Below are 4,702 nucleotides of genomic sequence, written 5' to 3' on the forward strand. Positions count from 1 at the left end.
AAAGTTCAAGGGTATATACTGTATATTTTCCAAATGGTCTAATAGAATGACAAAGGTGAGACATGAAAGATTTTGGTTACCTTGACAACTAGCCAATTGTTTAAATTGAAAGTTCCGAGCTGTCATGACAGCAGCTGCCTTTTCATGTTATGGGACAGTCATTAAGAGCTTGGTATGGCCATCAGAGGGCCTCAGCACACAAACATCGAAAAAGCAGGAAGGCTGAAGCAGCAATTGTTTATTAGGAATAATACATCTGGGGGGAAATGTACATTTCTGTCTTGAAGAAACGAGAGTGGATTTGAGCCATAAACTTTTAATTGAAGGCTTATTTTTATTATAAACATCAGCTACCATTTGTTATCGTACTTTTATATTATATAATGAAATATGGCACAACATAGTATTTAATAATTCCTTACAAGAACCCAAATAAATCAAACACAAATGTTATAAGATTAACTAAGAATTCACTGAATTGCTGAAGTTTCAAGAAAACAGAGCATGCAACTATGCCATAGATTCTTACTCATGAGCACAAACCAAACTGGCAAGTGAGACATTAAAAATAATTTAACTAAGCCATTTTCATTCTCTGGATAACAAAAGGACTGTATATACCATAATTTGGTTGAAAAAAGAAATTTTTACAAAGTATTGTGAAGAAAGAAATGTTTTTAAAATGCAATTTAGTACTTGCTAGCCCAAAGGCTTGGATTAAGCGTGTTAGAAAACAGCATGACAATTTAGTACTCGCACTATGTAGTTCAAATAATTTTATGTACCAAAAAGGAAATGGAAATCTACTACTGTATATCATCGTGTGCCTGGTAAACAAAAATAAATGTGTTGAACGTATATTGTAATAAATATTTTACACACAAATTGAGCTTTCCACCATGTATTGACACCTCACCTGATCCACTGGTTATGCTGCTGTCAGTGCAGGACAGATAAAGCCGAGTGTGTTGTAAGTCAGATATTCCAAAATGTAACCCTTCTTTCGCTCAACCATAAGCAAAATCTTTAACACTGCAAATAGATAATACAAGAGAGATTAGTTGTTTAAGATCCTATACAGTAACTGCTTTTTTAGTGAAACTAATTATTTTAATATCTGTATTAATACAGTTTATTTTAAAATGTACACAGATATTTTAACAGTCTGTTTTTGTCTGGATTTGATGCCTAAAGTTATTTTTATCTTTTAAGGTTTTAGAAAATGCTGGACTACCATCACGCCATACCGACTGTTTGTACTTTTGTTTTTCTTCCTTGGAGACTCTGCTGCTCTGTGCAGATGCTCATTAGGATGTGGGCGACCAAAGGGTCAAAGGAGTTCAAAGAGTAATATGACAGAGCAGCACCTCTTCGGCTAGTGCAATCAGACTCATTTCATCAGCCTTTGTTCATCGTCTTTTTGATCTCAGCCTTCCAAAGGTAGGTGCTGCTGGCAGCAGAGAGGGATTCCTGATTAGACAGCTTTCTGTTAGGAACAGAAGAGTTTCCATTTCCTTGGCCCAGGCATTCATTGGAGTATGAGCTTCAATTCTGGACATCAGAGACCTCAAAGGAAGAGGCACAGCATGACTGTGCCAGAGATCTTATGACATCTCCCAGAAGAATTCTGCTTTATTGCTGGCTGCAGGTATTATCTAAAAAGAAACAAACAAAGGAAAACATCAGTTGATAAATATAATCGCAACTCTTTGCATATTACTAGTAATATAGTAATCTAAATGTCTTGAACCTTACAGTAGTAACAGTAGGGGAAATAGTGAGATTAAGTACGAGTAATTTTGTAGGAGATTCAGAAAGACTTACTGTAAGTATTTATATTAACAAAAATCAATTTAACTGATTTTTAAAAATAACTGACTTGTACTGTTGAATGCACACTTTTTGCTTATTGATAAGTGTTACCTTTTATGATGTATTGTTGACCTATTCAACATTTTGTAATGGATTTTATTGTATGATTATATTTCCTTCTTTTAATTGCTTTCTTATCACCTTTTTATTTAAAATATTTAAAACAGTGGGGATTCACAAGTAGAAAAATTCCCTTCTACATGTGATATTAGGCAAATTAAAATGTACATATGTTAAATGTATACTCGTCATCTGAAATGCGGTAAAGATTTATGTGTGTATTATATGCTACGTTTAATTTTATGTGTTCAGAATTTGAATTGGTCAGAAGTATACACGCAGTGCAATGCTTATGATGGGTACTTATTCAAGTATACAATGAAATACAAAAGGCAGATTTCATTTCATGCATTTTGTAAAGAGTAAAATGTGTTTGTTTAATGTGGATGTGCCTTCCTCCATTTTTGCTGGAACAGACTCCAGTGGCCAGCAACCCTGGAAGAGAAAAAGCAGATTTGACAAATGGATGGGTAGATGTTTATATTTACAATCTGTTTTGGAAAATATTTCAATATTATAAACATGTCTTACTCATTTTAAATAAAATTCATATTATATCTTAACCTTCTAGAAATGAAACTGCATTATTGTGTTGTATTTATATATGTAACTGCTTTTGAAAAATTAGCACATTTGAATTACGTGTAGATATTTTTACTTTGACACATAACATATTGCTGCTTTAGTTACTTATTTACTTGCAGTATATGTGTTTGAAGTGCAAGTTGAGTATGTTATATGAGTAAGAAAAGATCAAAAAGACAGTATATTGATCTCCTTGTTTATGTATATTTGGCTGTTTTGCTTCTCATAAGAATAATTCTTGATGTCGGGATGGCAACTGTAACACATGACCCCATGCAACTGGTTGAACAAGAATAAAGAAGTTTGCAGATGCTGGGGCAGAGACTAACTCCTGTATGTGATTCTTGCAAGAAAGAAAGAAATTCCAAGACCTCTCTTCACGAATTTCACATGCTGCCACAACATTTGTCAGAAGCCTTGCACAAGGGAAACCATTCTATATTTTTGAGGAGTGTGAAAAGATAAACGGGCATTCTTTCTTGCTCGTTGTGCTGCTATTGTGCCTTTAAGATGCTTTGATTTCTAATAGAAAAAAGACAAAGATAATGCTTAGCTCTGCATTCTTCTATTGACTGGTTCCCTGCACTGTGTATCTTATTACAGAATTTGAACTATGCTGACAAGAAAAAAGAATGAACACCAAAACCCATTTGATGTGACATTGCATAAACGTGGTTGGCAGGAACTGATCATTATTTTGATCATGTCCATAATATATGTGCTGTACCCTTATAAAATTTTCAGCTTCTCAAATCCAGCAGCAACAGCACGTAATTGCACAATTTTGTAACCTGCAATTATGCATTTTGTCATCAACAATTTATCTAAAAGAAATCGAATAATCGACAGTCTTCTTCCACCTCCCGGCACACACCATTTACATATCGTCTGCAGCCATCTGTTCTTCTCAGCAGCAGTAAATGATGGGTAATTAACTCGCCGTCTTTGTCTTTCCCTTGCTGGATGGCTGACACATATAGATTTTTAGAGGGATTATATGAAAAAGAGAGGGAGAGACAGAGAGGGAAATAGAGATGGATGAATGATGCTGCAAATCTGACCTAGAAAGACAGCGTAATGCCATTAGCATGATGGAAATAGAACATGCTGGGCAAGTGAAGGAAAAGTAACACATGTCTCATGGTGTCAGCAAAACAGAAGGGATGAAGCAGAGACTGCCAGCCTGAGACCTGCAAGGTATCTCACCTAAAGCTCTCCTGTCAAGGGCATCAGGTTTCAGAAGAAAAGCTTGCTGATCTGTTAACTCCTTCTCACCCACGCTCATTCACAACAAATGGATTCAGCCCGCAGCCATGTGAAGAGTTAACTCTATAAAAAAGCTTAACAGAATAAATGATTTTCCTGATTTTGTATGACTTTAGCAAAACTGTAAATTATTTAATATAATTTCTGAGTTATGATAATAAAATAAAACAATATAATGGATAAAATATCAGTTCACTACTTACAGTCAAAAAATAATTACATTTTGAAACTAATCAACTTTTTTAATTACATTATACAATTAATAATTACATGAATTGTGTTTGTTACTTTACCTTTAACTTCCTTGAAGTGTTCAAACTATACACATGTTTCTGTTCCCTTTTGGGACTGAATAAATGCTGACTATTAAAGATTTTAAAGTGATAAGACTCAAAAGATGTCACTATGCTCAAATTAGTCACAAAAAAAATGTACAGAATTGTGAGATGATGTCAGCTTTTTGTTGCATTAGGCAAACGATGTACAGTATTCCCTAAACAGCAAAACTTAAAATGGATGCACATAAGATTACTTTTAAATGTCACTATTTTATTGCATATACTGTGAAAAATAAGCTTGTGGGTTCAAGCATGTTAGCACATATGTTTACTGCTACTCTTCTGGTATTGCATTCACTGAAATGTTTGCAACACCTTGCTATTTTATGTTTAGAATACCAATAATTTCCCCTCATTTCAAATAAACTTAAATATTTTGCCCATTTGTTAAGTGTTAACTGAACAACTTGATGTAGGAGTCGGATCCCTAAAGCCATTACTGGGTCTACTTATACTATACTTCCATTGCAGTACACTTCACCCGTTAGTTGTGTGTTTTTGATACCACTGGGGCACATTGGAATAAAAATATAAGGTATTAATTATAATGCTAATATTTTATGGGAGTTCTTAAAGCCACA

General features: G+C 34.2%; 1 long non-coding RNA gene across 1 annotated transcript; it reads right to left on the minus strand.

Annotated features, from left to right (window-relative positions):
* Positions 1 to 1,417: 1,417 nt before the first annotated feature.
* On the minus strand, positions 1,418 to 3,896 carry LOC127528421 (uncharacterized). The gene is made up of 2 exons (XR_007935319.1): positions 3,392 to 3,896; positions 1,418 to 1,655 (listed from the first exon to the last, which is right to left on the minus strand). It is a non-coding gene; the product is annotated as an uncharacterized LOC127528421 (long non-coding RNA).
* Positions 3,897 to 4,702: the final 806 nt, after the last annotated feature.

This window comes from Erpetoichthys calabaricus, chromosome 6 (genome assembly GCF_900747795.2).
Source record: "Erpetoichthys calabaricus chromosome 6, fErpCal1.3, whole genome shotgun sequence".
NCBI lineage: Eukaryota > Metazoa > Chordata > Cladistia > Polypteriformes > Polypteridae > Erpetoichthys > Erpetoichthys calabaricus.